Raw genomic sequence first — 24296 nt, forward strand, 5'->3', positions numbered from 1 at the left:
TGTTTGCCAGAAGCTGGGAAGGGTGAGAGAGGGTGGATCTCTAGATGATTACTTGTTCTGTTCACTCTCTCTGGGGCACCTGGCATTGGCCATTGTCAGAAGATAGAATACTGGGCTAGATGGACCTTTTGGTCTCAGCCAGTATGGCCGCTCTCATGTTCTTCTGAAGTACTGAGTCTATTCACAATAACATGTGGCCCAGTCCATTGATGACATGAATTGTGTTCAGGTACAGCATAAGATAAAAGCATAACAATTTCCCAAGCATTTTCTCTTTGATTCTTATTCAAATAGGTTTTGCCTTTTGTTTGAATTTTTCCACTTTGACAGCTACCTGCAAGTGGATCTGATTTAAATGTTTTTTGTAATGCTTGCAGATAGGTTTTTAGTTTGATTTTCTTTAGCTGTGTGCCATTGGTATGCCACAAAAGATGTTTAGGCATTGGCATAGTTTGTTCAGTTATTACCTCAAAGAGCGTATGAGTTGTGGAGGCAGCTGGAGTCACCCTGAGTGCCATTAAAATGAGCGGAATTGGGGTGTTCCTATTGTGTCCATTGGCATCTACCAGTTTTCACAGCATGAGTTTGATGGTGCGATTTGTTCACTCTGCTATCCCTGATTGAGGTCTGTATGGCATATGCAATTTTTGTTGCACTTCCAACAATTGTAGGCATTTTTTGAACATTTGTCCAGTAAAATGTGCTCCTCTGTCTGACACGACCCTAGCAGGTAGTTTCCAGCAAGAAAAGACTTGTTTCATTAAGATTTTTGCTGTAGCCAAAGCAGTGTTTGCTTTTAAAGGAAATGCTTCTACCCATTTAGAGAACGGATCAATGATGACCAAAAGATATTGATTTCCTCTTTGAGTTTTTGATAAAGATCCCACAAAATTAATTTGCAAAGCTTGCCATGGACTTTTATATATTTGAGATATTAGGGGAGCATTCTTTTTTGTGGGGATATGATTGTTTTGTTCACACACCAAACAATTTTCACAATACTGTTGCACATCTGTTTTCATGCATGGCCACCAACACATGCAGGTGAGGCGCTGCATGGTTTTATTTACCCCTTGATGTTGTCCTGATCGTGTGTCATGGACCAGGTAGATCATTTGCCTACGCAACTGGGTTGGGACTACCCACACTGGAAAATGCTCTTCGAGATGCATCAATACACCTTATTTATATACATCTCTGATTTGTACTTTTGACATAGGGAATCTTGTGATAGAGAACTTCAAGCTCTTTGTTTCTTCTCTGCTTTTGACAATTGTCTGATTATTTTTACTATCTTCTGATTCTTTGCCTGCAAAGCTTTTAGATCTGGTACCCCTGCGTTGAATTGTTCTTTTGCTGCTCTGACTGGGGTCAAATTTAAATTTCCCCCAGGATCTATTTGCCTGGGTTTTCCCCATAGAATTCCACTATAGGCTTCTTGAGGAAGCTCGTAGAAGGAAGGTAATATGGATGGGGAGTGTTCAGCTGTTGTGACCTGCACTGAATGTGCCATGTTTGTCTTTCTTCCACAGGACAGAAGTGCCTTTGTCTGTACAAAGTGCAAGCTGGTCTCCATATTTGGAAGAGAAGGTTCAAGGTCTGGAGCAACAGGTGTCAACCCTGCGTTGCATAAGAGAAACTGAAGATTTCCTGGACAGATGTCAGGATATGCTTCTACAGACACAACGTTCTGATGATTCAGAGCAGGCTGCACTGCAGGGACAGGATGATGGTGAAGAAATTTGGCAGCATGTGACCTCCAGAAGAAGAAAGGGGAACGTCCGTGTACCAGCAATGCAGATACAGGTAAGTAACCATTTTCATGTTCTCTCCACAGCTACTAATGCTGAGAGTGGACTAGATGATACATCTGAGGGAAGGGAACAGAAGGAGATGCCGCCGATTGGAAGGCATGAGATGCACTGTCCTAGGGTTGGGGGTTCCACGACCACTGCTCCCAAGAGAAGGAGGCGGGTGGTCGTAGTCGGGGACTCTCTCCTCAGGGGGACTGAGTCATCTATCTGCTGCCCTGACCGGGAAAACCGAGAAGTCTGCTGCTTGCCAGGAGCTAGGAATCACGATGTGACGGAGAGACTGCCGAGACTCATCAAGCCCTCGGATTGCTACCCCTGCCTGCTTCTCCACGTGGGTACCTATGATACTGCCAAGAATGACCTTGACTGGATCACTGCAGATTATGTGGGTCTGGGAAGAAGGATAAAGGAGTTTGAGGTGCAAGTGGTGGTCTCATCCATCCTCCCTGTGGAAGGAAAAGGCCTGGGTAGAGACCATCGAATCGTGGAAGTCTCCGCTTGGTGGTTCTCATTCTCCACTCATAGAGTTGAAATCCAGAGAGCCGGTTCAATTGCTACAGCAATGGGTTGGGATAGGGTGTGTTGGTTGTTTAGCATCCTGGAATTGATTTGCTGCTGTATTTTTTTGCATTTCATGTTTGTGAGAGTCTAGTGTTTTCCCTGTTTGACAGAGTTCTTTAATAATTAAGTCCATTATAGGACTAGGAGGTCGATGGGTCAGGCTTCTCAGGTGAGATCAGTAATGATTCATGTCAGGCATGAATTGTTTCCTGCTTGTGGTTGGTGAAGACGGTAAGGAGCAGGTTCCTATTCCTTTATTCATGTTTCTAGTCATAGTATCTGGGATTTTGAATTCGAGGACATCGTGGGTCTGATCTGATTTTAATATTATTATCCAACCCTCTTGGACCAGGTGATTGTCCTTGTGTCATAGTTTGTGGGCCTTCTACTTTAATTACTGGTTTACCTGAGGCTTCTTGAGCAACTGCTATAGGAGGGTGAGTTCTTTTGGAACCTTTCTGTTGGGTTTGAATATGGGCTTTAGACAACAAGTCCAGCACTTCAGGAAGAGTGCTCCTGGGATTGACGTGCATTATTATTTACCCCAAACTGCTTGTAAAGAATTGTTAACAAGCAAATTAATATACTCAGGTTCTGTTTCCTTTCCAGGCATTTCATTAGATATCCAAGCTGCAGAAAGTTTATTATGAAATTCATGCAGTGACTCACCATCACGTTGCTTCATGTTAACTACCAAAGTAATTCCTGGCCTGGGTGCATAGTACTTTCTAACAGTCACACAGTGTTTTTGAATGATTTTTTCACTTCTCGAAATGTTGGTGGCAACATATTCCATAAGGCTCTGTCTACAGTTAACTGTAGAATCTTATCCAAATTCTCTTAATCTAACAGCAACAGTTTCACTACTGTTTCTAAATGTGCTGTGTGGGCAGCCACTGGATCTCCGTTTTTTTCATCAGCACATTTTTGCAATGACTTCTAATGACATGTGTTACCATGGCTGTTGGAGAGACATGTTTACTGTATTCTACTGGTTCTGCATTGAAATTGATTCTTTCTTCTCCTTCATGGTTATATTGGGGAGTCTAGGTTTCTTTTTCTCTAGAGGAATTGGTATCTCCCAAGTTTGGGCAACTTTAACAGTAGATAATTTAGGTGTAGGGTTTTGCTGTAACCTTTTACATTTTCTTTTGCCTTGGGTAGGTGCCTGTACCTTAGGAAGGTCTGGCACTGGTCTAGATTTCTGTGGAGATTCTGATTTTGCCTCTAAAGTGGCTTGGGGTACAGCGCGCACATCAGATTCAAAATTAATTATGCCACTTGTTCTTTTCATTATTCCTTCTGACTCAGTTGACTTAGAGATATCAAAAATAGTTGCTGGAATTTCAGGTTGCAAAGACTTTTATCTTTCCTGAGAGGTACTGATATCTAAGATTGCCTTCTTACAGGCCTTCCCAACAACTTTTATAGTTCCCTGAGTTTCTTGTAACAAACAGCACAATTGAGGATGGATTTGTTACATGTTTGGCTTACTCATTCTTTGTCCCTCTTTCTTCTCACTCTCACAACAGCTACTAATTGCTGTTTGTTTCATTTCTTGTCTTAAACCTGCAATATTTAATTTCTTATCAAAACTCCCATCAAAAGTTTTACGACTTGCTTTTTACTTGCTTCATTACTGACGGTTTCTTCAAATCCCCCATTCTCTCTCTCCAAATCCTCTGTGTCTGATACTTCCTCTATTCTTAACTCTCCAGATTGTTCATTTTCCTGTTGTTCTTCCTGTCTGAGTTTAGCTCTCAATCTGGTGAGATTCTACCTCCACTTGTTGTGGTTTGTTCTTCCCCAGGTCCCACCATAGGAACTGGAATATCTGGAATTATATTTACAACATATACAGGTGGCAATTCCCAGGGGAGACAGGTTTGTAGAAATTTTGGTGGTGCCTCCCAAACTCCACCCCCCACCTGCCTAAGGCTCTGGGAGGGAGTTTGTGTGTGGGGGGGGTCTGGGGTGCAGGCCCTGGGCTGGGGCAGGGGATTGGGGTGCAGAACGGGTGAGAGGTTGGGCTCTGGGATGGAGTTTGGGAGCTGGGTGCAGGCTCCAGGCTGGGACAGGGAGTGAGGGGTGCAGGCTCTGGGAGGGAGTTTGGGGTGTGGGGGGTGTGGGTGCAGGCTCTGGGAGGGGGTGGGGGGCTGGGGCGCTTACCTAGGGCTCCTAGGCAGGGCGGGCCGGGGGGGGTCTCTGTGTGCTGCTACCCCCAGGCGCTGCCCCGCAGCTTCCTAGACAGGCCCACGCAGGGGCTGCAGGGAGGGGCCGGCAGCCATGTGGAGCAAGCAGGCAGGAAGCTGCTCAGCTCCACTGAGCTGCCAGTGGTAAGTGTGGGCCCGGGCTGTTTTAAATGGCCTGGGTTATGTGGGGGGGATGCCCGGGGGCAGAAGGTGGGGCCGAGGGAGAGACCAGTGCTGGAGCTGGGCCCATGGTGCCTGGGCGCATAGAACTTGCTGCCCATGGCAACTCCATCTCCATACAGTTATCCACCTCGTTTACTCACATCTGCTAGTTTTCACCTTCAATATTTATTACCTGAAAATACATAGCCTCCAGAATGTCACAAGTTTGTTCTAATACATGTGTTCTTTGAGCCAGCTCTGTTGTTCTCCCTTCTTGCCCAAATGAACGTCCCTGACCCATTGCTCGGTCTCTCCACATCAGAATTTCATAACCAGCCTTTTGTAACTGTTGCTTGCTGTAGCTTAGGTGTCTTGCCAAACTGTCTCTTTGATCCAGGAGAACGGAATTTACTTCTCTTGTCCTACTAAGTTGTTCTCTCAGGGTATGTCTACACTATGGAATTAGGTCGAATTTATAGAAGTCGATTTTTTTAGGAAGCGATTTTATATAGTCGATTGTGTGTGTCCCCACTAAGCGCATTAAGTTGGAGGAGTGTGTCCACAGTACCATGGCTAGTGTCGACTTCCAGAGCATTGCACTGTGGGTAGCTATCCCGCAGTCTCCACTGCCCATTGGAATTCTGGGTTAAGCTCCCAATGCCTGATGGGGCAAAAACATTGTTGCGGGTGGTTTTGGGTACATGTCGTCAGTCGCCCCTCCCTCTGTGAAAGCAATGGCAGACAATCATTTCACACTTTTTTTCCATGCGGACGCCATACTGCTTTCAGCAGACAGTGCAGTAGGACTGCTAACCTGTCATCATCAAACCACCACTTTCACTGCAACTCTGCTCTCCTGTTCTTGTCTTGATAGCTAATTTCTCCATGTTGGCTGTCATGGTCTCCCGCTTCCACTGCAGCTCTGCTCTCCTGCTCTCATGAATCCACCTCACAGGTCCTCTCATCATTCTGTATAAATATCTATTCTTGTGGCATCTGTCATCAGCCACTGCTTCCACTGCAACTCAGCTCTCCTGCAGACACAATAGCATGGCAAGCATGGAACCTGCTCAGATCACCGCAGCAATTATGAGCATTGTAAACACCTCGCGCATTATTCTGCAGTATGTTCACTACTAGAACCTGCAAAGGGAGGCGACGGCAGTGTGGTGATGAGAGTGATGAGGACATGGACACAGACTTCTCTCAAAGTATGAGCCCTGGCAATTTGAACATCCTGGTGGCAATGGGGCAGGCTCATGCGGTGGAACTCCAATTCTGGGCCCGGGAAACAAGCACAGAGTGGTGGGACTGCATAGTGTTGCAGGTCTGGGTTGATTCCCCGTGGCTGCGCATGTGTAAGGGCACTTTCATGGAACTTTGTGACTTGCTTTCCCCTGCCCTGAAGCGCAAGAATACCAACATGAGAGCAGCCTTCACAGTTCACAAGCGAGTGGTGATAGCCCTCTGGAAGCTTGCAATGCCAGACAGCTACCAGTCAGTCGGGAATCAGTTTGGAGTGGGCAAACCTACTGTGGGGGCTGCTGTGATCCAAGGAGCCAACGCAATCACTGAGCTGCTGCTATCAAGGATAGTGACTCTCGGAAACGTGCAGGTCATAGTGAATGGCTTTGCTGCAATTTGATTCCCTAACTGTGGTGGGGCGACAGACGGAATGTATATCCCTATCTTGGGACCAGATCACCCTGGTAGTCAGTACATAAACTGCAAGAGGTACTTTTCAATGGTGCTGCAAGCACTGGTGGATCACAAGGGACATTTCACCAACATCAATGTGGGATGGCTGGGAAAGGTATATGACACTCGCATCTTCAGGAACTCTGGTCTATCTGAACAGCTGCAGCAAATAGACCAGAAAATAACTATTGGGGATGTTGAAATGCCTATAGTTATCCTTGGGGACCCAGCCTAACCCTTAATGCCATGGCTCATGAAGCCATATACAGGCACCCTGGACATTAGTCAGGAGCTGTTCAACTACAGGCTGAGCAAATGCAGAATGGTGGTAGAATGTGCATTTGGACATTTAAAAGCATGCTGGCACAGTTTACTGACTCGGTTAGACCTCAGCGAAGCCAATATTCCCATTGTTATTACTGCTTGCTGTTTGCTCCACAATATCTGTGAGAGTAAGGGGGAGACATTTATGGTGGGGTGGGAGATTGAGGCAAATCACCTGCTCACTGATTACGCGCAGCCAGGCACCAGGGCGATTAGAAGAACACAGCAGGACGTGCTGCGCATCAGAGAAGCTTTGAAAACCAGTTTCATGACTGGCCAGGCTACGGTGTGACAGTTCTGTTTGTTTCTCCTTGATGAAAACCCGCCCCCTTGGTTCACTCTACTTCCCAGTAAGCCAACCGCCCTCCCCCCTTCGATCACCCCTTGCAGAGGCAATAAAGTCATTGTTGTTTCAAATTCATGCATTCTTTATTAATTTGTCACACAAATAGGGGGATAACTGCCAAGGTAGCCCAGGAGGGGTGGTGGAGGAGGGAAGGACAAAGCCACACTGCACTTCAAAACTTTTTGAATGCCAGCCTCTTGTTGCTTGGGCAATCCTCTGGGGTGGAGTGGTTGGGTGCCTGGAGGGCGCCCCCGCCCCCCGCGTTCTTGCGCATCTGAGTGAGGAGGCTGTGGAACTTGGGGAGGAGGGCGGGCAATTACACAGGAGCTGCAGCAGCAGTCTGTGCTCCTGCTGCCTTTCCTGCTGCTCAACCATATCCTGGAGGATATCAGTTTGATCCTCCAGTAGCCTCAGCATTGCATCCTGCTTCCTCTCATCATGCTGCCGCCACCTCTCCTCTTGCTCCTGCCACCTCTCCTCTCGCACGTCCCTCCTGTCCTCTTGTTCATTTTGTGCTTTCCTGGACTCTGACATTGTTTGCCTCCATGCATTTTGCTGAGCTTTTTCAGTGAGGGAGGACTGCATGAGCTCAGAAAACATTTAATCGCAAGTGCATTTTTTTTCACCTTCTTATCTGTGCTAGCCTCTGGGATGGAGATGATAGGGGGAGCGTTGAAACATTTGCAGCTGCGGGAGGAAAAAAAGGAGAGTAGTATTTAAGAAGACACATTTTAGAGAACAATGGGTAGACTCTTTCACGTGAACCAAGCTGTTAACATTACATAGTACATGTGCTTTTGGTATAAGGTCGCGTTTTGCCTCTTATATTGAGGGCCTGCTGGTTTGGTGTGAGAGATCACACACGCAGGGCCGGGCAACAGAATTCAGCTTGCAGGCAGCCATGGTAAGCCATAGTCTTTTGGCTTCTTTAACCTTCATAACATGTGGGAATGGTTTCAAACAGCAGTGCCCCCATTTCCTATACCAAGCACCCGTTGGGTTGCCCATTTAAAAGGAGGGGCTGTGGTTTTCGGGTTAACGTGCAGCACAAACCCAACTAACTCCCCCGTCCCCCAATTCTCTGGAATGATTGCTTCACTCCTCCCCCCATCACATGGCTAAAAGCAGGGATGATTTCTTTTCAGCCACAGCAAACAGCCCAGCAGGAACAGCCACCTCTGAATGTCCCTTAATAACATTCCTCTATTTCGACCAGGTTTCAGAGTAGCAACCGTGTTAGTCTGTATCCACAAAAAGAAAAGGAGTACTTGTGGCACCTTAGAGACAAACAAATTTATTTGAGCATAAGCTTTCGTGAGTTACAGCTCACTTCATCGGATGCATTTCAACCAGGTGACCATAAATGATATCACTCTTCTGAGGCTAACACAGGGAGATGAAGAACGGATGTTGCTTGAATGCCAGCAAACACCGGGACCATATGCTGCCGTACTTTGTTATGCAATGATTCCAGACTACGTGCTGCTGGCCTGGTGTGGTAAAGAGTCCTACCCTGGAGGATGGAATAAGGCTGCCCTCCCCAGAAACCTTTTGCAAAAGCTTTGGGAGTACCTCCAGGAGAACTTCATTGAGATGTCCCTGGAGGATTTCCGCTCCATCCCCAGACATGTTAACAGACTTTACCTGTAGCTGTACTGGCCACGAATGCATCCCAATTCTTCAGGGCAAATCAAACATTAAATACTATTGGTTTTAAACCCTGTACTGTAGTTACAAATGTGCACTCACCAGAGCTGCCTTCAAGGTCTGAGAGCCTGCCTTGGGAGAGTATTGGATCCAGGGTGATAAACAGTTCCTGGATGTTGGGGAGAACGGTTTCATCCTCCTCCTCCTCATCCCTGTTGTGTGAGACTCCCCGCTTCCAGGAGTCCACATACGGGGTGGGGCAGTGGTAGGGATGATTTGCAAGCAGCTCATCATAGAAGCGGCATGTCTGGGGCTCTGACCCAGAGCGGCTGTTCTGCCTCTTTTTGGTTTTTTGGTATGCTTGCCTGAGCTCCTTAATTTTCACATGGCACTGCTGCGGGTCCCTGTTATAGCCTCTGTCCTTCATGCCCTTGGAGATTTTTTCAAATATTTTTAGAATTTCGTCTTTTGGAACAGAGTTCTGATAGCACTGATTCATCTCCCCGTACATCAATCAGATCCAGTACCTCCCATTCGGTCCATGCTGGAGCTCTTTTGAGATTCTGGGACTCCATGTTCACCTCTGCTGATGAGGTCTGCATGGTCATCTGTGCCACACTGGCCAAACAGGAAATGAATTTCAAAAGTCTCTGGGACTTTTCCTGTCTACCTGGCTAGTGCATCTGAGTTGAGAGCGCTGTCCAGAGCGGTCACATTGGAGCACTCTGGGATAGCTCCCGGAGGCCAATACCATCAAATTGCGTCCACACTATGCCAAATTCGACCAGGCGATGTCAATTTCAGCGGTAATCCCCTCATCGGGGAGGAGTATAGAAATTGATTTTAAGAGCCCTTTAAGTCAACAAAAATGACTTTGTCGTGTGAATGGGTGCAGGGTTAAATCGATCTAATGCTGCTAAATTTGACCTAAACTTGTAGTGTAGACAAGGACTCAGTGTGTCACTAGTCTCCTGCTCTCTGGACAAGGCTTGTCTTGTCTTTTCCAGTTGCTTTCTTTTAAATATTCTCCCCAGGATATTACATGCCAGATATACACATTACATGGCTATTCCTTTCACCTCTTGAACTTTTTTCTATACTTTTTCCTTCTCAAAGAGGGAACACATTAAATTCCAAGGATTTATGGCCCCAGAGGATGCCACTGCTTGGTTTTCCAACTAATCCTCCCCCATGGGTTTTGATGTAGTTTTGCACAAAGGCCTCCAAGGACATTTGTGGGTTTGTTAAAACACATGCCTGAACAGATAATTTATTCTGTTCCATACTTTCCTTAGAAAAATTATAGAAGGCGTCTCTTCCTTGTCCTGATAAATATCTTATAGGGATTTTTCTATTTGAGAAGGGCTTGTGGTGCTTACTCCTCCTGTAGCTGTTTTACAGCTGGAGTACACCGAGAGGAGGGGTGGTGACCCAAGGTAACCCCTCAGTTTTACTTGATCCTCCGTCGGTGATGCAGTCCAGAGGAGTCTAAAATTCATGGAGCTTATTAACAGATTTGGGGAGTTTATGACTTACAGATGACGGCGGAATATCTGACTCATTCTGTCATATGTGAGTGCTAGGGGCCTTTTACACAACTGTGGTCTCCCTATTTCTTTCCCCTGAGCTCAGTTCTTACAAGATCTCACAGGTAGACAAACAAAACAACATAAAATGCAAGCAAGCATAAGCAAAAGCAGGAAATCTCCATTTTAGTTCATTAGGACTTTTGATCTCTATATAGTTTCTCCTCAAACTTTTGTTTCTTATTGGTTTTGTATGTTCTCTATGGCCCTGCTGTTGGACACCAAATCTGTAGCCTTTTATTTTATTTAAGATTAATCATACTTCAGTGTGCTCAGCTCTGGCAGCTAGAGTCTTAATTTCAACAGAGTTTTATCTCTGTTTGTTTTAGATTTAGAGTTCATAGGAACACATGAAACCATAAGCAAATAAATACAATGACAAGACATTTATCTTTTAGTAATTTTATTATAGTTATTGACAAAGTTATAAATGTTACAGCATATACAATTCCTAAAGATAAGTATAATGGACCAGTTATACCTACCGACATACTCACATCCTCCTAGATAGTGTTACTGTTGGCCCTCTCGTGGATTGACCATCAATATGGGAATGGTTTCTGTTCTGGGCAACCTTTTTTACATTGTGAGTTTGTCTATACCTACATTCTGTGCATGTACATGAAAATGCCAACCCTCTTTTTCTTATTGGTTTGTGTCCCCTGGAAACACAAGGGATACCAAATTCTATAGTGTGGGTAGATTTTTGTTAACATTGACATACCGCCTTTATTCTGAGGTTAGGGCACGTGTTAGAGACAACATTTGGTGTCACAGCATTTTATAATTTAAATTTAATCTTCCCAGCTATACTTTTGCAATATTACTGATTGGTACCTCTTTTCCATCATCTTTCGGGTTATTTCTCGGTCATTGACTTGAGTCGTCATTTCTTGTTTCCAAGGCCCAAAATAGCTAAGCTAAAGTCTTGCAGGCTTCAGCCTATAGGTTTTTGCATTTCAGCTTGTCTGTCTTATGTCTACCACATAGTTCCTTTAAATACTGATCAATCTTATACTTTTATAGTCCTACAAATTAACTCTAATTAACATACAGTGAATATATGTAATATAACCTAACATCACATGATAAATGAATAAATGGATATTAAACTAAAATCACTGGCTGCATGACTTATTTCCAGTCTGAATTTGTGTAGTTTCAACTTTCAGCCACTGGAACATGTTATACGTTTCTCTGCTAGCCTGAAGAGCCCATTAGCAGATATTTTTTCCCCTCATAGGTATTTATAGACTGATCAAATAATCCCTTAACTTTCTGTTTAAGATAAATAAATCAAGCTCCCTGAGTCTATCACTAGAAGGCAGTGATAATCCTATGATATGATAATCTTGTGGCTTTTCTCTGAACCCGCTCCAATTTATCAACATCCTTCTCGAACTGCGGGCACCAGAACTGTACCCAGTATTCCAGCAGCGGTCACACCAGTGCCAAATACAGAGGTAAAATAATCTCTCAATTCTGATTTGAGATCCCCCTATTTATGCATCCCAAGATCCCATTAGCTCTTTTGGCTACAGCTTTGCATTGAGAAATCATATTCAGCTGATTATCCACCAAGATCCCTAAATCTTTTTCAGAGTCACTGCTTCCCAGGGTAGAGTCCTTCATCTTGTAAGTATGGCCTATGTTCTTTGTTCCTAGATGTATACATTTACATTTAGTTGTATTAAAATGCATACTATTTGGTTGTGCCCAGCTTACCAAATGATCCAGATCACTCTGTATCCGTGATCTGTCCTCTTCAGGATTTACTACTCCCCCAGTGTTTGTATCATCTGTAAACTTTATTAGTGATAAGTTAGGGCAGCTGGGGCTGAACTGGCTTCTATCTGCCTTAGGACTGGGATTGCAAAAATGGTTAAAACCACATTTTCCCTTATCCTTTCCAGTTCTGTGCTAAGTCTGGGACAAAGGGACTACTAGTGTAAATAAGAAATGTGTGTGTGTGTGTGTGTGTGTGTGCGTGTGTGTTTGCAGATTTGGACCCTTAAATGTGTCATTTGTTCATTATTTTTCTCTTTCATTTTCCTGCTCTATTTCTTTCTAATCTTTTTCAGAATTTGCAATTGTTTATTTCCATCCTTCCATTACCAGCTCTTCTTTGTGATCTGTTTAACCTCTGATTTACTTTTATTTTTCACTTCTCCTTTGGGGTTTTAATGTATTTATTTCATTTCAGTTTATGTCCCTCTTTCCATCTTTCTCCACATTCCTCTCTCCCCCCACTCTGCCATTATAATAATTTATTAGGAATATTTTATTTTAATTATTCTTTTATTACTGTTGCCTCCCTTAGGTGCTTTTGTTTTCTTTTTATAGAACTGTGTTTATGGATTTCTTTTCCCCTGTCAAAATATACTCTTCAAATGTACCCAGCTTTCTAGGGTAACTGCCACAGGGTAGCAGTTGGAAGGGTCTGAACACACTGCAGGCTGAACTAAACCCCATCAGGGTGGGTGTGGAAGAAGACAGGAAAGATTAAGGGCTGAGGGTGTTTCTGTTTGTTCCCACCCAAGCCATGGACACCTAGTAATTCATTGGGGCCAATTCAGAGTCAGCTGGGAGGGGAAGAGCCTGGTTGGTCTGGGGGCTGCCCTTCTTGCCTGCTCCCTGAGGGTAGTGGGGCAGTCTGCTTCCACCCTCCTTAGGGTGAGACAGGCCTCTCATCCACATGGAGCCATGGGCCCCTGCCCCATGGTAACCATGTTAATCTGATTGGAGCCCCCATGGCCAAGCCCTGCAGCTGCCATTTCCCCCCCCCCCCCCACACACACACACACCCAAGGGGTGCCAGGCAAGAGGTAGCTTCACTTGGTGCTTGCACAAGACTGGGTGAGGGTGGGTACATGCCTCTGACATCCCCAAGGTGGGGCACAATGTGTGACAGGGACCCAAAGTGAGGGGCAAGGGCAGGAGAGACATAATTGTATAGGATTTGTGAGCATAGACTGTGAGTGATCAATGGCAAATCTTTTCCCCCAAGTTTATACTGTCAGAGAAATGCATCCGATGAAGTGAGCTGTAGCTCACGAAAGCTTATGCTCTAATAAATTTGTTAGTCTCTAAGGTGCCACAAGTACTCCTTTTCTTTTTAGAGATATTTGTATGACAACAAGACATTTGTTTCAACTCATCTGCTCTCTGTTGCCCACATGAAACAGTGGCCTGTTTGTGATGTCACATTGGTTACTGTGGGCGTGTTAATGTTTTCATACACTTCTGTTAGATGATGTCAGCAAGTTGCATAAGGGGGAACAAAGGTTTTTCTGTTAAGATCCTGGTGTTATTCAGCTTGCTTGTTTTCTTGTGCTTCAGTGAATGCCTAGAAGACTACATCTGGCCATTTAAAAGGCCACAGAAACACACATGCTTTAAAGGTAAGCCTTCTATTGTTATGTTACTCCTAGTCAAACAAAATATTTACCTTTCTGTGTCAAAGGGCAGTTTAAATTAAGTTAGTAAAGTAGTGTTCTCTCGTGCACCCCAGCTACTTGATGCTAATATGTTGCTGTATTCGTCTGTTACTAATTTAACCACAGAATCCTGGAAATCAGCAATGAAAAAGGGCCTATTATGGAATCTTGTCCATTAGCCACTGATTATACCCTGTGGTGCAGAGCATTTTCTAGCTGCGCTTTAAATGTCTCAAGCAACAGAACATCTTTTGGGACACTGTTGCCCAACGTGAGTAATCTCACTGTCAAGAAGTTTTTCCTGGTAGCCACCCTAAACTTTCTTAATTTCGTCCCATCATTTATTTACCCACATTAGAACCTCAGAATTATGAACCCCTCAGGAATGGATGTTGTTTGTAACTCTGAACAAACTGTTATGGTTGTTCTTTCAAAAGTTTACAACTGAATATTGACTTAATACAGCTTTGAAACTTTACTATGTGGAAGAAAAATGCTGTTTCCCTTTTTTTTTTTTTTTTTTTTTTTAGTAGTTGATGTTTAAGTAGTGTACTGTATTTGCTTTTGTTTTTGTCACTGCTGCTGCCTGATTGTGTATTTCCGGTTCCAAATGAAGTGTGTGGTTGACTGGTCAGCTAGTAACCCTGGTGTTTATATCTCTGAGGTTCTACTGTATTTTATTATTTATTATTTTTTTGCACAGTGCCTATTACCATGGCATCCTTCGCATCTTAATAGCATCTCAATTAGAAACAACCAATTTAAATCAGTAATATTGTAGTATCTACAATGATACTTCATTAAAGATCAGTGTAAATTCATGATGGCTAAATATACTACCATTTTGCCACCCTAAGTCATTTCCCACTATCCTTGATTTTGAACCACTTCATTTTCATATATTTATAGATGGGTATCACAATTTCTTAAATCTTCTGATAAACAAGCAGTTCTTTTAACTTTTCCTCAATAAAACCTGGCACTATAGCCATTTTTGTTAGTATTATTTGAGCTGCTTCCAATCAACCTACATTTTTCTGGTGCTGCGCTGCCCAGGGTTGAATGCGATGCAGAACAGAATGCAGTATTCTAGACATAGTCAATTTATTTTGTTCATTAACTGTTTTGGCAGTATCCTGATCCTGTTGTTCCAGTTTCCTTAGGTGGAGCCTTATCCAAGCATCGATTTTTGAGTAAGGTGACAATTGGGAGTTCTGGTTAAAGGTACCAATGTTTTTAAAATATATTTTGTTATAATTCATATACGACAAGTGATACTACTTTAAAATGATTATTTATATAGTGCTGTAGGTATGTGTAATACTATTTAGAGACAATTACAAAATAGTACATCTCTTTCCCAAGGAACTTACTACCTGAAGGCCCAAACCTTAACGTGTGTAGTTCCAACCCAATGGGACTATGTACATGAATAAGGATTACTCATGAAAATGGGACTACTTGTATAATTAAGGATAGGAAGGACTGTCTTCTGGTTAGTGCACTGCACTGGGAAACAGGAGATTTGGGTTTATCTCTTGGCTCCACCCTTATTGATAAGGCTTGGTCAAGACACTTAATTGCTCTACACCTCAGTTTCCCCTTCTGTCAAACTCAGATATGCCCTTTGTCACCTTTTATCTGTCCCTGGGACAGAGACTCTTTCTTACTCGGTGTTTTTACAGTTCCTACACAATGTGACTGTCATTTCATGGTAACCCTGCAGCTACTACTGTATTACAAATAATAATAAATAGAGCTAGATGGAAAACCACATTTTCATTCCACAGGAAATACTCACTTTTTGACATTTGCCTTTGTTCTGAATTGGAACAAAATATTGAAATTTTAAAATTTCTCTCAGAAAATTTCCAAAAAATTTAACTTTGGAACATTTCATTTAGATAAAATTGAAACTTAATATAGAATATTAAATGCTAAATTAATATATATATGAATGTTATATTATAACGTCAAAATGAAATGGAACAAAAAGAGTAAAAAAGCAAACATTTCAACCATGTTGAAATGTAAATTAATATATATATATGAATGTTATATTATAACATCAAAATGAAATGGAACAAAGAGTAAAAAAGCAAACATTTCAACCATGTTGAAATGAAACAAGAAAGTCAAAATAATTAATTCTGACATTTTTCTGTTGAAAATTCTGTCTAAATTGACACATTCCAGTGAAACATTTTGATTTTGGCAAAACTCCATTTTCTGATGAAAAATTATTCTGTTGAAAATTCTTTGATCATCTTTAATGAATAACCATATTAATTTCCTGACGATATGAAAATGGTTGAAAATACATAGCAGTAATTTAGGGTAAAATAAATTACATTGTAATTGTCACAAAAACTGGCATTTTAAACTCAGGAAATTAAGAATTATTATTAAACTTCAATCCAAACGTGTTAAGGTACGGATATGAACAGTTAGGGCAAACCAAAATACCATCCAAAAAGCATATGTTTTTGATTAAGGCATTTTAGTGCTTGTGGTCCTAAATTAGATTACATTGATTTTGAAAAAAGAAAAGGAGTACTTGTGGCACCTTAGAGACTAACAAATGAAGTGAGCTGTAGCTCATGAAAGCTTATGCTCTAATAAATTTGTTAGTCTCTAAGGTGCCACAAGTACTCCTTTTCTTTTTGCGAATACAGACTAACATGGCTGCTACTCTGAAACCATTGATTTTGAAAGATGCATTCAAATTTTTTCTTTTCTCCTCATGGTGCCACAACAGAGCAAAGTTAAGGTTGTCTGGATGCCCAAACTGCATTTCCACTTTTTAACGTATTTGAATTAACATGTAACATTAAAAGTAGTCCAAAGAAAACTTTTTGGGGGAGAAAAAACTTTTAGGAGGGATCCTTTGTCACCTTTATGTTCCTGTAGGATACATAATCACCACCAAATAGCAACTGGAGTCCTCACAAGTATAGCAGGATGCACCAAGATGCATTTAGGGTTCTGTAATATTTTAGGATGTATAGTCTTAATGTTTTCCCAGGCTGCTGGAAGAAAGAGCAAGATAAAAATAAAGGACCCGGACAGCTCACAACATATGTCTCAGTTGAGGGGGGGGCAGGGGAAACAACTATTATGGTGGTTCTGGCAGGGTTTCTTACAACCCAAAGCTCTTGGTAACTTTTATTCGGTGCAAGGTGGTGTCAGGAAATAAATCAGGGGAGACATGGCTGTCCGACCAATAGATGGCTGGCACAAACAGGACAACACAGGAATGCTTTCACTTAAAGCTAAACTTTACTTAGTCTCAAGCACTTATACACACATCCACAACAGGTTAGTAAAACACTCCCAACCCTTGATAATTACCAAAGCTGAGTGTGGCTCTCGAGTGGCACAGCGGCAGACGTAAGAAACATAAGATGCATCCAGAGGGAGAGTCCAGTCCTAAAGTGTCCCACCACCTCAAACTTTTCCTCCTTTATTTATACATTAGTAATAGAATGACATGTCCCCTAAAGAAAACTTGTCAAACAAGCAGTTTCAATGGTCAAGAAAGAGGCTTTCTTCTGATTCATTGATTAACCAGGTGTGGTTTTTTCAGAGTTTGCAGCCTTGACACCCCAATAGACATTCTTGGGACACATCCTGCTCTTCTTCTAAAATGCATGTATCAGCAACTTCAACACAATTCTTATCAGGAAGGACGTGGGGTCAAGCTGCCCTTTCTGTGGCACTCAAAACCCCTCCTACCCCGTTGCCTTGGTTAAACTGAGACTGCTGAATGGCCAGTTTACTGCCTGCTGACTTGGCTGCTTTTAGCAATAAGCCATAGTGGTTTTAGGCACTTTACTGGTATGACAAAGTGTGGGACAGTCAAAGAAATCACATACTCCCAGTGTTGGGCTTCCAGAGGAAGTGGCAGTGAAAGGGGCCAGCAGGTACTGAGATTGAGCAGAGTTGGTTCTAGTTATGTACACACTGTATCTCCCAAGCCAGTCAACAAGCAGCAGGAGTTGACCTCATTCAGCATTGCCTGTTGGCATCCTCAGAAGGCCTGTGAATAAGACCTGGATTACTTTATACTGTTAACATCATATGGTCTTCCTGCCTTACTAATATTCATTGTGTTCCTTATCTAGAGTCATATTTTCTTGTAGTTTAAAAGCTAGTGTCCCACACTTGCTACTTAGCATAGCTCTATATAGATAAGTGTCTGAATTCAAGACATTCTGGGCTGGGAGACAGTGGTTCTAATTTAACTTTTGTTTCACCCAAGGCTACATGTGTGACTTGAGAACTGTATTGCATTAGATTGTTTTGTAAAATATAGGAGTTAGATTTGCTTTGCTGAAACAGCTTTTTTTTTCCTGAATAGGAATTTTTCTTAGGAAGTAAAATATGTATAAAATATCTTTTAACAGTCCCTGCCCAAATTAACCCCTATTTTCTATCTGTCTCACTAGGTTCAAGATGGCAGATTGCAGCTGCATAATGTGGGGAATATTTTGGCTCATCGTCCTGGTGTTTTTTGGCTGGCCCTTAAGCATTGTTTTGGGTGGCCTCTATGGATTTCTCTCCCCTCTCTCTACCTTAATAGGATTGGATGACTTCAGTGAAGCACTGCTGAAGGGAGTAAATCTGGGGAGACAGTGTGCTAAGAATGTACAAAATGGCAAGCCCCTTTGCTGAGCAATAAATACAGAATTGCAAGTGACAAACATTTTACTGTGTACTGCACTGGATTTCAGAGTTATTCTATTAACCTTAAAATGTTTGCATTTCTGTACAAAAGTTGTTTGGTTCTTGGATAATGTAAAAATGGTTCTTGATAATCTCTGAAGGAAACTATAGCAATGCTGCTGTTTGTCTTTTAAAACCATTCTTCCTGTTTCCGCAATGAGTAATGATGCCATCTTTACTTGTCTGTGTACACAAATTGAAATTAGAGAGAAGCCAGAACTGAAACTCCAGGCCTAAACCTCCATTTCATGTTAGGATTAATGGCCACCATTCTCAAAACTTGGTTTCCAAACTGTGGGCTCCCACATTTGAAAACATTGTCCCAGAGCTCAAGTTAGTCTAACGGGCCTAATCAAGAGATGCCCACATTTGGAAAGATGGGAATCTGCGTTTGAACCCTGTTTGGAGGAATATTTGGCTCCTGAATTTTATTTGGCCTTGTTATAAAATATGTGAAAGATAGATTGGGCGTTCTTGTCAGATCACTGTTTCTGTTTAGTATTTATTCATCCATGTAGATATTTAAATGGATGCATAGCTTAATTGTTTATAGTAGCCATTAGTTTTCTTTCCACTTTACCATTTTGTTTAATGCTAATTTACTAGGCATATTTATAATGGCAACTTTGTTTGAGAGTTTGCTACACTGAAATATTAATTTCAAGTATATTCATAAATCAGTTTTCATAAATACAGACATTAAAGTTTCTTTTGCTTTGCCATTTTCTTATTTTATGAGATACTAAACTGTAAGCTTGAAACATTAGCCAGCCAGTTGTCAAGAATCTTTGAAGACATGCTAAAATTTATGGAAACCAAGTGTTCTAAAAGTTTTCATTCTGTCTTTATATAGCTTATCTTTCTGCATATCTCCTCTCATATTTTTGTTACACTGAACATTTGTATGGAACATTATCTTTGGGTTTAGAAGAGCTTATCTGTTCCTGCTGCAGCAGACATTAGTTGGATGTTACTGAATGGATATTCATTACATGGCAATGTGAAATTGGCATATTGCTTACCTGTGCATTTCCAGTAATTGCTTAGAGACACGACCTCTGAAAGCCAATTGCCCAATGGTTAAGGCACTCACCTAGGATGTGGGAGGCCCATGTTCTAGAGCCTAGTAGTGACTTGGACTTGGTTTTCTTACAGCTCTAACCTCTAGACTAGTGGCTATTCTGGTGGATCTCTTTGGTTTGACCAGAAGTTCCAACCTGGACTTGAGAAACATTCTAAATTAAATTTTAATTGAAACCAGTATGTTTCTGCAAAATTTCAGATTAAATGAATTAACATTTTCTAATGGCAAATTGTTTTGTCAAAAAATTCCTGGCCAGTTCTGCTTTGGTCCATTACTCTGTGCTACAGTTTCTCCATCTGTAAAACGGGTATAAAAATATTCCTTCCTCTCACCATGGTGATGTGAAAAGAAATCTATTAATGTTCAAGAAGCACTCACACTATATTGATGAGTAGAACTGGGCAAAAGTTTTTTCAGATGAATAGTTTATTTGCTGAAAGATGCAGTTTTGGGTTGACTGAAATTATTTGTGAATTAGGGTTAAGTTTGTAAAATAGTTTCAAAAATACTTTCTTGCCTCCAAAAATAAAGTAAAATGTATATACAAAAGCCCCCCCACAAAAATTAAATAAAAAATTTGTTTTGCATCAAACAAAATATTTAATTTGACCTGAAAAGATTTTTTTTGCCATTCAGCCACCAAACTGAAAAAAAATCAATTATTCACTCATCTCTAGTGATAAGTGTCAAAGAAAGCTTATAAGGAAATTAATAATTCTGTCTTCAGACTAGGGGTGGAATAGTGTGCATTAAATAATGCCAGGGGGGACACACTGGACAATAAGGATAAAACAAAATAGTGCATAACTGCTCTATCATTACACACTGAATGAGGTAAGGGTCCCAAGGAAAAAATTGTATGTGACCATGTAATTATAGACTGTATCATAATTAGAGCTGGGACATTTTTTTCTGGTGAATAGTAAATTCACCAAAAAATGCATTTTTCAGCAAACAGAAATGATTTGGCTAATTTGTGAATAGTTCCTTCCAATTTTTTTGTGGGGTGGGGGGACTGAAGACCCCTTTACAAAATGGGACTGCTGGTGGTGCCCATATATAACTTACAGCTAGGATAGGGGAGATCAGGGATTCAGTGCTCCCCTCTGCTTGACGCAGAGAAGGGTTTATGAACTTGCATCACCTGTATTGCAGGTGAGCTAACACCTATTCTGGGGGTGAGTCTCAGTATCTCCTGTTAAAGCTGTATAACAATTGGTCTTTTGAACAGGGATCTCCCACATTTCAGGAGAAGGCCTAGGAGAACATCTATCACCAGCACCACCACCCTTCTCCTCCTGGTGTTTTGTGAATCTAGCTTTTAAAATACAGACAAAAGGTCTGGGTGCATTGAAATGTTTTGTTTGATCTCAAATTAATTCTTTTAATTTGCCAAAATGTTTTGGCATTTTATTTTTTTTAAATTTTAAAAATTTTATTTTGAATTTTTATTTTTTGAAACTGCCAGTGAACCAAAAATTCAATGATTTGCCCAGCTTCAATCCCAATGTATACATACAAGAGGGCCTGTCAAGATTACTAATTAGAGCTGGTCTGGAAGTTTTTTGTCCATATTATTTTCCTACCCAAAAAAACCCCCTTTTCGCAAAATCTAAATTTTCGGTGGGAAAGTCAAAATGATGGCTCCTAGGCTGTGTCCTCCTGGAAGGCGCTTGTCCATTGCACTTTCTGTTTACAGGCAGAAAATGTAATGGACAAGTCCCTTCCAGGAAGGCGGTAGAGGCTGAGTGCCCCTAACTACCTTTTGAAATACCATTTTTTCAAAAAGAAATAAGCAACTGAACACATGAGTGTAATGCCTCCCAATCATAACTATAGAAACTCTGTAATGTCTGTTTCTGATCTAGGTACAGCAATAGCAGTAACTCATAAAATGAACGCTGAAGTGTATCAGAGATTTGTACATTGCAAAGTGAATATATGATTGATACAATCGAAGCTGTTTTGTCCTGGGGATTTTGAAGCACTGATTATTTCCCTCTTCACTTCTACTTCCATTACATGCCTTCTCTGTATTATTGTCTCTACCGTTGGGCACTACTAATGTCAAGGCTATGTCTGACACTGCCTCAAAACCTTCCTTCAGCCAGGCTCAGAGTCCGAGTGCTGAAGGAGCTTTGCAAAGGACCTAAAATGGTTCCCTGTGGTTCTTTTCCTCTATCGGCCTTAGGTACAAATTAGAGGATGTTTACAACTCTAACTGAAATGAAGCTGCCAAAATCATCATAGAGTTCAATGGGACTGCTCCTGTGAGCAAAGATACCTCATGCATGTTTGCCAGATTGACTTTTAGTTATTCTTCCCTTTCTTTTCCTTTACTTTCTTCTTTCCTATTCTCCTTTTTCTTTCTCAATTTATTTTCCTTGTCTTTTTTCTTTTACATTTCTGGATGTTTTTTGTTTTTGTTTTGTTATTTAACACTCACCTTTCTTTGTTGTTGTTTATATCATCCTATTACTCTTTCCTGTAAGATTTGGTTGTCCTTTGGCTGGTTTCTTTCATTTAGGGTTTCACTTATTTATTTGATTTCCCCCCCTCTGTTCCATCATCTCCCCTCCCCCCATTATTATGATCTCTTTTATTTTATTGAGTTTCCCTTTGTAGTTATAAAACTGTATGTATGACTTCACCCCAGAATAAGTGACAGAGGGGAAGCTGCTTGTGCCTCTCCTATTCAGGGTCTGTGGAGGTCAGTGCAACCCCTCCATGCAAGCTAGGGCAGTCCTAACTACTGTACCTGTTGCAATAGTTCCTCTGTGTTATTGTAGGGGTGCAGAATTGCCACAGTGCAGGTCTGCCTCACTACACCCCAATCCTCCACCTCCCTCCTCTGGCTCACATCTCCTGCACTTCCAATCCCAGAATGTTTCTGTGAGACTGTTGTGGAGGTGGCGCAGAGCCAGCTCTGTGCCAATGGCAAGGGTTTTCTGCACTGAGCGGGTATTACTCAGGGAGTCTTATATCTTCTCTAAGCAGTACAAAGGGGCCTTAGTGCAAGATAGAGTCTGGCCCAGAGAGTTTAAGTGGCTTACCCAAGGGCACAAAGGATATCTGTTTCTGAGCTAAGTATAGCACCCAGGACTCCTGACTCCCAGTTCCATAGTTTAACCAGAGGGTCATTCTTCTTTTGGTAGCATGAGCTATCCAATAGAATTCCCTCCTACAAGAAGCATGCCATGTTGTGTTAGTGGCAGAGGTTATGCATTAGCTTGTTGGATCTGTATGCCCATGCTGTAATTCTGGAGCCTGAACTGATCCCAATTCGGCTGAATGAGGGGTTGATGCTGAGTGATGTGGAGCACTTCTGGATGATGAACCCTTCTGTGTCTGCTGCATAACACACCTTGATTATGTTCTTGAATGACAATGTGTCAGAATAGGAATAACACTGGGATCTCCCACCAGGCATGCAGAATTCTGCCACTGGACCGCTTGTGTTTTTGTAATAACCCTATTTTTTCCCCATATATTGTCTTTGGGAATAAGATTGATATTGGTAAGGAAGGGTCCTGAATTAATAAATATTATATATGTTTATTAAAATAAATATACTGTACAAGGCAAAGGCAATATATAAAAATGAATATTAAAAAACCAATAACCTCAGAGAGAGCTTTAATAAACATTCTATTCCAAGACAAGTCCACATATATAGCATTTAGCTTTTCTTTCTTCACCTTTCCTGCTTTAAACAACTAGGGATATTATCATGAAAACAAGAGCTTTTTTCCTTTAGAGTTCATCTACTCCTGCTGCCTATTCCCCTCATTAAGTCATAAGCCGTTTGTGACATCACATTAGTTGCTTTGGAAGTAGTGATGTTTTTACACCTCTTTGCAGGATCATGCTCAGTCAAGTTGCATAAGGGGAAACAAGGGCTTTTTGCAAGGTCCTTGTGATATTCAACTTGCTTGTTTGTTTATGCATCAGTGCATTCCTGGATCAGAGTGACTTCATTAAAAGGCTGCAGAAATCTGTGTCTTAAGGTAAGCCTTTTATTGATCTATTTTCCTGCTGTTATAGTATATAGTCAAAGCATTTAAATTTTAAAGTAGAGCCCTACCCTTGCAAGCTGATCCACGTGGGCAAACATAGGTGCAGAGACCCCCTGAAACCAGCAAGACCCTACAGATACTGAGGCCCACTCACACAGATCATTTTGGAGAATCTGGCCTGCCGTTTCTCATCACTGCTATTTGATACCCCATTCTCATACTCTTTGGGGAGGAAGGAGGTCTAGTGGGAAGGATATTGGACTTGGCCTCAGATTCAGGAGACCTGGTTTCTATTCCCAGTTTAGACAACAGCTTCCTGTGCAATCTCACATAAATCAACTTAATCTGTCGTATTCTTCAGTGCCTCCTCTGTAAAATGGGGCTAGAAGTTCCCTAACACACAGGACTTTGGGGAGGATAAAATCCATTGAATAATTGGGAGATGCTTGCATGTTACAGTTAAAAAGGCTATATTAGTAGATAGTTACTAATTTTAACCACAGAATCAGGCCATTTGCCACTGTAGAACTATTACTTAAAGTACAAAGTGTTCTAGCCTTGCTTAAAAGGTCTCAAGTGGTAGAGACTTCTTCCATTTCCTTTGGGAGACAGTTTCCCAGTCTGACTGATTTGTGTATACATCCTTAAAATTCACCTGGTTTTTTGATCTATTTATTGAATTTCACCCAGTGCTGCTTGTTTGG

General features: G+C 41.7%; 1 long non-coding RNA gene across 4 annotated transcripts; it reads left to right on the forward strand.

Moving 5' to 3' along the window:
- The first annotated feature begins 4108 nt into the window (after nucleotides 1–4108).
- On the forward strand, nucleotides 4109–23600 carry LOC119857421. 4 transcript variants are annotated; one of them, XR_006282103.1, is made up of 7 exons: nucleotides 4117–4259; nucleotides 11932–11965; nucleotides 12244–12278; nucleotides 13670–13731; nucleotides 14922–14991; nucleotides 18216–22485; nucleotides 22535–23600. It is a non-coding gene; the product is annotated as an uncharacterized LOC119857421 (long non-coding RNA). The 4 variants fall into 4 exon arrangements; XR_006282104.1 differs by lacking the exon at nucleotides 12244–12278; XR_006282105.1 differs by lacking the exon at nucleotides 11932–11965.
- Nucleotides 23601–24296: the final 696 nt, after the last annotated feature.

Source organism: Dermochelys coriacea, chromosome 6 (genome assembly GCF_009764565.3).
Source record: "Dermochelys coriacea isolate rDerCor1 chromosome 6, rDerCor1.pri.v4, whole genome shotgun sequence".
Taxonomy (NCBI): Eukaryota; Metazoa; Chordata; order Testudines; family Dermochelyidae; genus Dermochelys; species Dermochelys coriacea.